A 12,726-nucleotide genomic window follows, 5' to 3' on the forward strand; every position below is an offset into this window, starting at 1 on the left:
CTCCATCGCTGGAAAATGTCGCAGCCCAGGCCTGGTGGCCACAGGTCCAAGCTCCTGGTGCTTCCCCCTGGGTTCCCAGTCCAGAGCATGTTTAACTAATTGCAGGAGAAAAAAAAAACCAAAACAAAGCAAAACTTTCCAGGGAACTTCTCTGCTTCAGTTAGTCAAAAACTAACTAAAAGCAAAGGAGAGCTCTCTCGCACTGTGCACCACGGTGACACAGTCCAGAGTGTTAGAAGTACACGACATCTTGTTGGCTTTTTGCAAATATTGAGATAAATGCTATATGTATAATATTGAAATAGCTTTACTATACGAATATAGGTTCTTTTTTCTTTTCTTCTTTCTCTTCTAATAGCAAAAGTTAGACATAAGTTTTTTGAGACAGTATGCTTAAACTATCCGATTATTTATAATAACAGCCCGTGAACGTGTGATGGGAACCCTGCAGCTGACACAACAATTATCAACACTCACCGGCTGCAAAAGGCCGAGACCACCACCCAAATTAAAAGGTGATAAGAAGAAAATTAAAACCACAAGCCAAGAAAGACGCATGCTCTAAAAAGGCGGACCCAAGCAGTGGCCATGCTAAACGGCTCCCAGAAAAAGTTTGACTATGCAAGCAAGACTATAAAGATGCAATGGATTGATGTATTGTAAAACGTATTTAAAGGGGCATTTCCGAAGCAGCCGTGTGCTCTTGGCAGCATGCCAAGCACCCGGCCGTTTTAACCCTTTCCTTTATTTTTGTCTCCTATTGTCTTTTTATTAAACCTTTTAAATTTTACCGGGACAGTGAAGCGTGTTTTTCACAAGAGGACAAAGGGATGAAACTCTGATCTCTATGTTTTGAAAACAACCCCCGCAGACATTCCACTGCTTCTTCTTTGCCCCCCTTCACTCTCAAAACAGCATTAAAGGTAGAAAACTTATTTCTAGAGTGAACAGACAAATGGGGATACAATTCAACATCCCAAAGTCACCCCAGGACAGCACTCTAAGCTTCAGTCTCGCCTTGCATTACTGTAGAAAAAGCACGGCTCCCAGCTGGCTCTGCAGCACGTAAAGCCTTTCTCACAGCGTTCCTGACATCTCCTGAGGCAGCTCTGGGCAGCACAGCCTGAGCCTGGCGCTTGTCATACGGTGAATCCCCAGCTAAATGAGCAATTGTGAGCTGAGCACTGCGACTGCCAGCACAACTTTCACCTCGTCTGTTCAGCTGCTTTCTCCTCTCCAAATCCCACAAGAGATATTGAGAATTGGTTAAAATCAGGGAAGGCACATTATGACAATCTGTGGGAGTGAGATCATAGGAATTAAAAATACTTTTAGTCGTATTCTCAAAATAAGGAGAAGCCAGGAGATTGTTCTTTATAGCTTGTCTGAATTCCTTGATGTCATGACGAGAGAGGGCCTCCTATTGTGGATTCCGATCACAATAGGCACGGAGGGATCTGTGACAATGCGGTTCCTCGGGGAAGCAGACACGCAGGGATAGGTGACAATGCAGTTCCTCGGGGAAGCAGACACGGAGGGTTCGGGGGGACCGGCCGGGGCCGAGCAGGGGGGACAGAGCCGGGGAAAGCATTCTGAGACTCGGGAGAACAAAGGAGTTTGGAACAGGCTGAGGAAGGATTGGAGAGGCGGGAGAGGCCAGAGCTGAGACGGGGAGAACAGAGGGGTCCCCAGGGGGCCCGAACTGCCCACCTGGGGTACAGACAGAGGGCTAAGGGGAGGGAGACCCGGCACGGAGCATGGGGAAATGGAATTGTGGTGGTTTGTAAAGATTTCCTGGAAATTTTACCTGCCGAGACCTGGGCAGTCTCCCTTGTATCTGACAAGGAGCAATCAGTGTCCGATTTTTAAGACTGACACACTGTTATACCAAGAAGAATTTTATGCATCTTTTGGAAGCACACATGTGAAAACAAAATTCCCCGGAAAAGCTCTCTTTTCTTTTGTTATAAATGAGAGACAAAAGTCTCGATATTCAGCAGATTTTTGGATTGCTTTATTTGATATAGAAAGAGCAAGCAGCGCGCTGGGGAACGCGACGGGTCACCGCCCACTCCACGCTCCACCGAACCTTGGTTTGCAGCCTCTTCTTATACTGTGGTTCCTCCTTGTAATCAATAATTTTTGGGTTTTTTTGCTGTCATAATTTTGCCAGGTAAGCAGTGGTGGTCGAATAAACATCCTTACACAAATTCACAATGCCTCTGGGCGATAATCAGTCACAGATAGCCATCTGGTCCTTGTAGATAACCACCAGAGAAGTTTTGGGAGTCTGGTTTTTGGGATAGGCAGTATTGATTAGACAAAGGCAGGAAGGGCTTTTTGGGAAGTCCGATTTCGCAAGCTGGTAGCCGATACAACTTATTTGAAAAACATAACATAACATATTATAATGTAACATAATGCAATATAATATAACATATCAAGGTGATTTTAAAGAGAATTATTTAATCATATAATTTCCTTTATCTAGTGTCCGTGCTTCACTTCAGAGCTTAGTATTCTGGTTTATGCAAACCCCAATGCTTTTGTGATTAACACGAATCTTTTATGAATTGTCACAATTTCCCCACTTCTCTTTTTTTATCCCATTGATTCGTGTTCCGGTTTCAAATTTTGTCAGTACCTCATGTACTGCCATTAATTTTGTTGCCTTCTCAGGGTCTATTGGTATTGTAGCCACTTGCATTCCTTGAACCACCGACTGGATTAGTCGAATCAAGCATGGAACAAGACAAGGGATGAACAGTAGTCCTAATAATGCACATGTTAACATAAATCCTAATTTCTTCCACCAAGTTTCCCCCAACAGGTTATTCCACCAATTATCATTAAGCATGGAGTTCCAGGTTTGTACAGGTACATGGGCTATTCGTTCTATTTCTTCTTCAATTTTAGTAATTACTTCACCATTATCATCAATTTCTAAGCAGCATTCAGAATCATTAAACTTTCCACACACTCCCCCTTCTTCAGCTAACAGATAGTCTAGAGCCAGTCGGTTTTGATCTACTGCTGCTCTAGTTTGGGTAAGTTGTTTAGCTATCAATTCCATTGCTCGGGCTGTCGGGTTGGAAGTGATTTCTACCACGGCTTGTAGCCTGATAATTCTATTTAGCATATAAATTGGAGTGCGATAGCCCCAGCTCCCATCTTGAGCCCAGGTAGCTGGTCCATAATATTCAATAATTCGTTCTGGGGGCCATTCATCATCCTTCCATATTTGTGTTCCCCCTATGTCTGTGCTCCTTTTATTTCGATACAAAGTTTCATACAAGGGAACTCCTAACACTTTATTACCCTTTTCCTTTGGTAATGTAAAAAATGCAGGCTGGATAATCCTTAGAGTGCATGTCCGTCTCCACCTTTTTGGTAGGGTATTATAAGTTTTTTTCCCACAGATCCAAAATATTCCATTTGGGGCTTTCCAGCTTAGTTTAACTGATTCAGGTTGTTGCCAATAGGTTCTTACACTTTTTACTTCTTCATATGGGTTGGCTCTATTTATATTATACCAGCATAGTCCTGTAAAATTGTTCTCTATACAATTACCTTTACTTAACTTTCCCCAATATCCTTCTGGAGCCTTGGGCCACCAAGACTGATTGCTTGCATTTGTAATCAGGACAGTCTTACAGGGGGTGTGCCCCACATATTGGGTAAAGTTAGTTCCCTGACGTGTTATACATACCTCTCCTATTACCTCATGACTTAGAACCCACCCTTCAGGTCTATTGACTCCCCTCGATATTTCCGTTTGATTCCACTGTAACAACTGCTCTGGGCCCAATCCCTCCCCCCTCCATGGCCATTGTTCAGTCATTTGCATTCCTCCACAGATCCAACAGTGAGTTAAGTTCAGTTCAGTAGTAATTTCTTTCATTAATTCTACAAATAAATTCTTTCCCAAGGTGAGTAAGTCCCGTTCTCTGAGTTGTTGTTTTATTTTCTCATACAAGTTAAAATTTCTCCCATGGTTTGTCTTTGTTCCTTTGAACACCTTAGTTATATTTTTTATCAATTCTTCTTTGTAGTGATCTTGCACTCCTCTCTGATCTGAATATCCCCACACACCTTCTTTTGTGAAGCAGAGGTGTGTCTCTCCTACTGGATAATTTTGGTATGCTGATGGAGCCCACCCTCCTTTTCCCAAATTGGTGGCTACCCAGTAACTTCTTCCCATAATAGTGCAAGTTTCTAAGTTGTGTTTATTACGGCAGGCCGAATTGATGTGTGTGTGGAAGGCAAGGGTGGATACCGTGCATCCCCGTACCCAATTGTCTGATAACACTTGGAACAAGCATCAGCATTATTTCCTTTTATCATCATTAGTAATAGGATGATTCCCATGACCATTTTCATCCCTCTGCCTCCCTCAAGGCCTACGGGGTTGCTGCCAGTAGCCGAGGTTTGTTTGATCTTCTCGGCAGCAGGGAATATGTCCTGGGGTCTCCCACTTTATCTTTCTCTTTTGGTAATGTTTCTTAATTTTGTTCCAGCTTTTAACTTTAATATTCCAGTACGAGGTACAGTAGTAACAGCACAGTATACACAACCCTTCTGACACTTTCTTGCCAATACCTCTGCTCTGGATCTCTTTTTTCCCTTATTCCTCCCACCAGTTATGGTCATCAATTTTGATTTATCCTTGTGCTGATAGGGTATTAATACTTTAATAGTTTCCTTACATTCATTTCTTCTACACTGGACACATAATGCGAATGGGGGATACCCACCATAGGAATAACACCACAACAACTCAGTACAATATGGACACCTTTTCTTGATGAACAGGCTACACCCGGGTTTGGGGCAGGTGACTTTCAGTCCTGATTAGGAGACCTTTCTTGTTACAGTAAAAGCAGGTTCGCCCTGGTGAATTATTTCCTGCTTGATTTCTTTGTTTTGGTGGGGGTTTTTGTGGTTTCCCTCCCCCTTTCTGCTGGGTTTCTTTGAGTTTCTGTGTTTCACGAACTGCAGCCATAAAGATTTTTCCTTTTGCTTTCTGCTTCTCTTAGCAATTCTTGTAACCCCCGATCGTGACAATCATTTAGCTTTTCTAATTTCTTTCTAATATCTCCCCATGATCGAGCAACAAATTGGGTTTTGAGGAGTGCCTGACCCACTTGTGTATCAGGGTCTATCCCGGAGTACATTTGGAGATCTTTCCTCAGCTGCTCCAACCAGTCAATCGGGGATTAGTCCTTTTTTTGTTGTTCACTGAAGGTTTTATTAATATTTTGTCCTTTAGGAACTGATTCTCGGATACCTTTAACGAGTATCCATCTTAAGTCCTTCATATTCTGGCGATGGGCATCATTCTGATTATCCCAGTTAGGATTATTTAATGGCCATTTCTGGTCTCCCCCAGGTCCAATCTGATGCTCCCGGTCCCGTACCCTCATTCCAGCCTGTCTGATCATTTCCCGTTTTTCTGTGGTGAATAGGATACTTAATATAGATTGTAACTCCACCCAAGTATACATACTTGATCCGAGGAATTGATCTGGTCTCTCCGATACCCCTATAGGATCTTCTAATAGTTTTCCCATTTCTTTTTTAAAGTTTCTCACTTTCCCTGTGTTCAAGGGAACATTTACAAATCCAATTAATCCAGCCTGTTGTCCTGCTAATGGAACTTCCCTCAGGGTTTAAAGGCGAGCCTTGGTGTCGTTATCTCCCTCCTCTCTGGTGATACCATCTCTCCTGGTATTCCTTTGCCTGGAGCGAGTTCTTAGAGCTATGGGAGTACCAGGAGGCGAAGTGGGTGCGTGGGGGGTCTCCTGTATTTTCTGTATTATACGGAGGTGGGAGATTATCGAGGGGTTCCCAGGTAACCTTTTTTTAATCTTCATCCTCTTTTTCTTTTAAAGTATATCTCAAGGATGGCTTGGACTGTTTTGCCCACAGGGCAGCATACTCACATTCCTCTTTGTTAAATGGTTCTTTATGAGCCACATATGTGTTTAATGCCCGACAAATCCAACCCTCAAATGATCCGAACACGGGTCAGTATAGGTTATCTTTACGGATCATTTCTCTGGTCCATTCCACCATGCAATATTGAATCAATTTTTCTTTACTTTTTCCTCTGTATACCACCCCTGTGTCCTAACATTTTAATATTACTCCCAAAAAGGCCGCCTGGTGGTATTTCTGGCAACCTACTTGTCTTTATTTTCCCAGTCTCCTTGTGGACCAAATGACCTTGAACCTTTTCGTGGGTCCCTGGGACTCAGAATCTTACTCCCTCTTTTTCCTATTTTTACCTCAAGGGACTGTCTTGAGGTGTTTGTACTCCCCGATGTGTTCTGCCCGAGCCCCTGCCTCTCCTTGGGTCAGGATGGACTGGAACCCGCCTCTACCTGGGCTGGGCTGGGAAAAGCAGCTTTTCCCTTCTCCCTCCGGGACTGGTGTATTGCAATCTGCTTTTCTTTTCCTCCCCCTTCCCCCCCGTCTTGCCGGGTCCTGGCTTTGCCTGGGCTAGGATGGGAAGGACCTGGCCTCTGCCTGGGCTAGGATGGGAAGGACCTAGCCTCTACCTGGGCTAGGACAAGAAAAGCAGTCTCTCCCTTTGTGCTCACTCGCTTCGTCCGGTCACCGGCCAGGTCCCTCGCGGGATGCTGCAAACGCGGATAGAAGGACTCTGCTCTCGCTTCGCAGCAAAGGCCACGCCTCATTCAGACAAACACACAGTCATCCCCACCAAACCACACAGATACTCACAGTCCGATGCTCCTGTCTGGGTCTTCGTGCACGAGAATTCCAGGTGATTTTGCCGCGGTCTTCTGGGGAGCTTTTCCTTGCTCAGTCTCTCTGGTGCGGTACATCGATGGGTCCCGAGAATCACTGACGAACCGGGGCCACAGCCGTGGGGCGCCTCCCCGAAATCGCAGTGCCTCTCAGGGCTCCAAGGCCGTCCCGGGTTTCGGCACCAAATTGGTATAAATGAGAGACAAAAAGTCTCGATATTCAGCAAAATTTTAGATTGTTTTATTTGATAAAGAAAGAGCAAGCAGCGCGCTGGGGAACGTGAGGGGTCGACCCCCACTCCACGCTCCACCGAACCTCGGTTTGCAGCCTCTTCTTATACTGTGGGTTCTCGATGTTCACAAATTCACAAAGCCTTTGGGTGATAATCAGTCACAGATAGCCATCTGGTCCTTGTAGATGACCACCAGGGAAGTTCTGGGAGTCTGGTTTTTGGGATAGGCAGTATTAATCAGACAAAGGCAGGAAGGGCTTTTTGGGAATTCCAATTTTGCAAGCTGGTAGCCGATACAACTTATTTGAAAAACATAACATAATAAAACATAATGTAATGTAACATAATACAACATAATATAACATAACAAGGTGATTTTAAACAGAATTATTTAATCATACAATTTCCTTTATCTAGTGTGCATGCTTCACTTCAGAGCTTAGTATTCTGGTTTATGCAAACCCCAATGCTTTTGTGATTAACCCGAATCTTTTATCAATTGTCTGATTGTCTGTCACAACTCTGATCTCTCTGAAGAATTCAGAGGCCTTTGTTTCACACACTCCAACACAGAGGGATGTGGGTTACAGACACATCGTATCACTGCTTCTCCCTCAGGGAGACAAATCCTTGTCCTGCTCCAGCCTGGGATTCCTCCCACAGCAGAGCAGTCAGATCCTTGGCAACATACACACAGATGACAGATAGACAGACAGACAGACAGATATAGCATTCTTCACAGTCAGGTGCCTGATGCCAAAAGTGGGATTCCTCCTCAGCATATGTCAGCTGGTCTTCTTCCTCTTCCAAGGACACTCCAAAAGTCTCATCTTAAGGCCATTTGGTGATCATTTCCAAGAGCTCAGGGTGATTTGGATTTCCCATTCCAGCTTGTTGTGCACTGAGGGCAATCCCCTCACTCCAGCTAGCATGGCTGGCAGTACGGATTGCAGAGACTTCTCCTTGGAACAGCCAGCACAGCGCTGGCAGTGGGGATGAACAGGCACTGAGGTGACCCTGAGAGCAAGTGCAAGGCACAGGGTGCAGCTGAGAAAGGACAGCCCTGTGCCGGACTAAGAGGGGAAGCTGGGACTGCCCAGCGGGGAGAAGGTCCTTTCTCCACCCCCTGTTACAGGGGAGCTCGGGCCTTGCTGCACAGATACGGCTGCGGATTGGAGCACATCACACTCCTGAATTCATTGTCAGCCAGGCACACACACTCGGAATTGGCTAGGAGAGGAACCCTGCAGGGAGGAGCAGAGACAGCGCTGGATGCCAGGGGAACACGTTGTGCCCCTGTCCCCCCATGCCCTGCCCGGCTCCCCGGCACTCACGAGGAGCTGAAGCTGCTGCCGTCCTCCCACTGCAGCTGCTCGCCCCGTCTGCGCAGCCCGAGCCAGTAATCGCCGTTCCCGCGGAGGCGGAAGAACAAATCCTGCCAAGGAGAGAGCAGTGGGAGCTGCCCCGGCCCCTCGGGGGGACACGGCCCCGGGGCTCCTTCCCTGCAAGGCCCCGGCACAGGGCTGCAGCCCCAGCCCCACCAGCACCCAGCCCGGACCACGAGCACCCCCAGGCGCCCCTCAGACACCCCACAGCGCCCGCAGACACTCACTCACCATTTCCTCATCCTTCAGAATGGCCAGCGAGCCCCCGAGCTCGGAGCACCGCTCTTGACTCTGCTCCCAGCTTCTGGAAACCCTTGACAAGTAGTAGCACACTCCATTGTATTCAACCCAGCCGGAGGGACAGCCCAGAATCAATGGCTGTGGTGCTGCAGGGGGAAGAGGAGAAGGTGTGAGGATTGCCCTGTGTAGGGAGCAGGGACCCCGCTCTGCCCCGAGGGGCTGGGCCCAGGCTGCTGCCCCTCCCTTACCTGACTGCACAGCCAAGGCCACCGACAACGCCAGCACCAGCACCAGGAGCACAATCAGCGCCGAGGTGAGCACGGGATGGCAGCTGAACCACTCGCCTGCAGCAGGAAAGAGCTGCTGGCTGCCACAACCACAGCCCGCCCTCCAAGCTGCTCCCCCAATGCCCGGCGAGCACAGGAGGGACCTCTCAGCCTGTTTGCTCCTCCCTCCCTCCCTCCCTCAGCTGGCAGCCAGAGAGCCAAGAGCCTGGACACGGGCAGGGACACAGCTGTGGGGACAGCCAGGGACAAACTGCACTCACCTGGCAATCTTCTGAGGATGCTTTTGTGTACATGGCCGATTGCTGATGTGCCCTGGGGATCCAGGGGCTCCCTCACACTGCCATCCCTGCTGCAGATTCCATTCTCCACACCTTCACCCACTGCACACTCACAAGTGGTATCCCCCTGCTTATGACAAGTGGCTTCTTGTGCCCCTTGCAAGTGTGTCAGCCCGGCTGCTGGTCCCTCCTGGAGATGCAGCAGCTCCTTCACACGCCCATGACTGGAGCAGAATTCACTCTGCTCCAGCTCACAGCCGCCATCTCTCTGCTCGGAACAAACAGCTCCTTGCTCTCGACACTTTGGGAGTGCTAAAAAAGCCTTTCGGAGATCGGCCTCGGGAACAGCTGTACACCCACGCGGATGACCCATTGAAAGGGACACGATGACAGGTCACGGCTGGTCCCGGCCCTGCGGCGCAGCGAGGCTCACGAAGGCGCTGTCAGCTCAGTCCCGCGCTGTCCCCGCTGCCCGGACCTGCGGAGACAAGCGCAGCCTGGTGAGCGCTCCAGGTCCATCCAGCCGCTCCAGCAGGATGCGGCGCTTTCTGCCTCCATTCGGCGCCTGCAGTGCTTTGGGCTCTGAGGCTCGTTCAAGTTCATCCCGTGCCACCCCTGAGCCGGGCAGGGACACCTCCCGCCTGAGCAGCGGCGCCGAGTCCGGGGCGCCACGGCCGGAAACTCTGCCGGGCACGGAGCAGCCACCTCCGAGCTACCGAGAGACACCGGCATGAGCCATCGCTGCTGCGGCACCGGCTCGTCCCCAGGGATCGGCGACAAGGACGAGACCGCGGGCAGCCGCTCCCTCCGCCGTCTCAGGGCACGGGGCACACGGGGGAAGCCGGCCCAAGGAACTCGCCAGAACCGCCCCGTTCCCCTCAGCGCGGCCCCTCCGGCCGCAGCGAGCCCCGGGCTGGGGCACAGCCGAGCGCGGCTCGTACCTGTGCTGGAGCCGCTCCGAGCTCCGGGGATCGCCGCTCGACATCGCAGTTTCGGTCCGGGAATGGAATAGGCGGAGTTTTCGCTGCCGCTGCTATTTCAAGCCGAGCTGGGGTCGGGGCGGGTTTTGCCCCTTCGGAACATTCAGCGTGCTTGGCAGGAGGGGAGGGGGAGCTCGGAGTGGGGGAAGGGCGGTGTTCCGTCCGGAGGAAACCACTATGAAATTATGTCAACAAGTCGCTTAAACTGGAATTATAAGAATTATAAAATGCAAGTATTTTGATATAGAGATGAGGAATGTGAAGTTTGCATGGTCCTGTTAAAATCCGTTCCTTTAAACTACAAGATGCAGTTATTTTATTGTAGAGGTAAGACGGGAGCAATTAGTTCAGCTCTTTTGTACTTTCTTTTTACTTGTTTTTGCTTTAATGTCATCTATGGATAAATGCCTAAGAAAACATTATCTCAATTTCTTAAGAGAGTTAATACTTCTATATTAATGTCCTGGTTTAGGACAACTTTGAAAGAAAACTTCCAAAGAGCCCCCCAAGGAAACAAGCTTGAGCGGCCTCTCCCCCTGCTGGATCGGAAAGAAAATTCGGCGAAGAGAAGTGGGAAGAAACCTGATGATTCAACACTGCCCAGCATAAAAAACCCCGGAACCATACCGAACAGCAAAACCTCTCGGTGCTCGAAAGAGATGAGAAATTCAGAAAATCTCTCTCGCGTGGGTGGTAGCTGGACTCAGTCTGTTCTCAGTCCCTCTGGATCGGTCCAGAGCAGGTTCGAATAACTCCAGGAAAGAAAAGGAAAAAAAGTGTCCGTGGAACTGCTCTGCTTCAGTTAGTCAAAAACCAACTAAAAGCAAAGGAGAGCTCTCTCGCACTGTGCACCACGGTGACACAGTCCAGAGTGTTATAAGTACACGACATCTTGTTGGCTTTTTGCAAATATTGAGATAAATGCTATATGTATAATATTGAAATAGCTTTACTATACGAATATAGGTTCTTTTTTCTTTTCTTCTTTCTCTTCTAATAGCAAAAGTTAGACATAAGTTTTTTGAGATAGTATGCTTAAACTACCCGCTTAGTTAAAATAACAGCCCGTGAACGTGTGATGGCAACCCTGCAGCTGACACAACAATTATCAACACTCACCGGCTGCAAAAAGCCGAGACCACCACCCAAATTAAAAGGTGATAAGAAGAAAATTAAAACCACAAGCCAAGAAACACGCATGCTCTAAAAAGGCGGACCCAAGCAGTGGCCATGCTAAACGGCTCCCAGAAAAAGTTTGACTATGCAAGCAAGACTATAAAGATGCAATGGATTGATGTATTGTAAAACGTATTTAAAGGGGCATTTCCGAAGCAGCCGGGTGCTCTTGGCAGCATGCCGAGCACCCGGCCGTTTTAACCCTTTCCTTTATTTTTGTCTCCTATTGTCTTTTTATTAAACCTTTTAAATTTTACCGGGACAGTGAAGCGTGTTTTTCACAAGAGGACAAAGGGATGAAACTCTGATCTCTATGTTTTGAAAACAACTCCCGCAGACATTCCACTGCTTCTCCTTCCCCCCCTTCACTCTCAAATCCAGCCATAAAGGTACAAACCGTATTTCTGGGCTAAACAGACAAATGGGGATACAATTCAACATCACGAAGTCACCCCAGGACAGCACTCTAAGCTTCAATCTCGCCTTGCATTACTGTAGAAAAAGCACGGCTCCCAGCTGGCTCTGCAGCACGTAAAGCCTTTCTCACAGCGTTCCTGACATCTCCTGAGGCAGCTCTGGGCAGCACAGCCTGAGCCTGGCGCTTGTCATACGGTGAATCCCCAGCTAACTCAGCAATTGTGAGCTGAGCACTGGGACTGCCAGCACAACTTTCACCTCGTCTGTTCAGGTGCTTTCTCCTCTCCAAGTCCCACAAGAGATATTGAGAATTGGTTACAATCAGGAAGGCACATTACGACACTCTGTGGGAGTGAGATCATAAGAATTAAAATTACTTCTAGTCGTATTCTCAAAATAAGGAGAAGCCAGGAGATTCTCCTTTATATCTTGTCTGAATCCCTTGATGTCATGATGAGAGAGGGCCTCCTATTGTGGATTCCGATCACAATAGGCACGGAGGGATCTGTGACAATGCAGTTGCTCGGGGAAGCAGACACGCAGGGATAGGTGACAATGCAGTTCCTCGGGGAAGCAGACACGGAGGGTTCGGGGGGACCGGCCGGGGCCGAGCAGGGGGGACAGAGCCGGGGAAAGCATTCTGAGACTCGGGAGAACAAAGGAGTTTGGAACAGGCTGAGGAAGGATTGGAGAGGCGGGGGAGACCAGAGCTGAGACGGGGAGAACAGAGGGGTCCCCAGGAGGTCCCGAACTGCCCACCTGGGGTACAGACAGAGGGCTAAGGGGAGGGAGACCCGGCACGGAGCATGGGGAGATGGAATTGTGGTGGTTTGTAAAGATTTCCTGAAATTTTCACCTGCCGACACCTGGGCAGTCTCCCTTGTATCTGACAAGGAGCAATCAGTGTCCGATTTTTAAGACTGACACACTGTTATACCGAGAAGAATTTTATGCATCTTT

The 12,726-nt window shown here is 48.4% G+C and overlaps 2 long non-coding RNA genes across 2 annotated transcripts; both read right to left on the reverse strand.

Annotated features, from left to right (window-relative positions):
* Positions 1–6,989: 6,989 nt before the first annotated feature.
* On the reverse strand, positions 6,990–8,777 carry LOC148222922 (uncharacterized). Its single transcript, XR_015804971.1, has 3 exons — positions 8,620–8,777; positions 8,338–8,438; positions 6,990–8,247 (listed from the first exon to the last, which is right to left on the reverse strand). It is a non-coding gene; the product is annotated as an uncharacterized LOC148222922 (long non-coding RNA).
* A 99-nt stretch (positions 8,778–8,876) lies between these two features.
* Positions 8,877–10,280, reverse strand: LOC148222923 (uncharacterized). The gene is made up of 3 exons (XR_015804973.1): positions 10,135–10,280; positions 9,176–9,671; positions 8,877–8,972 (listed from the first exon to the last, which is right to left on the reverse strand). It is a non-coding gene; the product is annotated as an uncharacterized LOC148222923 (long non-coding RNA).
* Between the last annotated feature and the right edge of the window lie 2,446 nt (positions 10,281–12,726).

Source organism: Sturnus vulgaris, chromosome 8 (genome assembly GCF_052056855.1).
Source record: "Sturnus vulgaris isolate bStuVul1 chromosome 8, bStuVul1.hap1, whole genome shotgun sequence".
NCBI lineage: Eukaryota > Metazoa > Chordata > Aves > Passeriformes > Sturnidae > Sturnus > Sturnus vulgaris.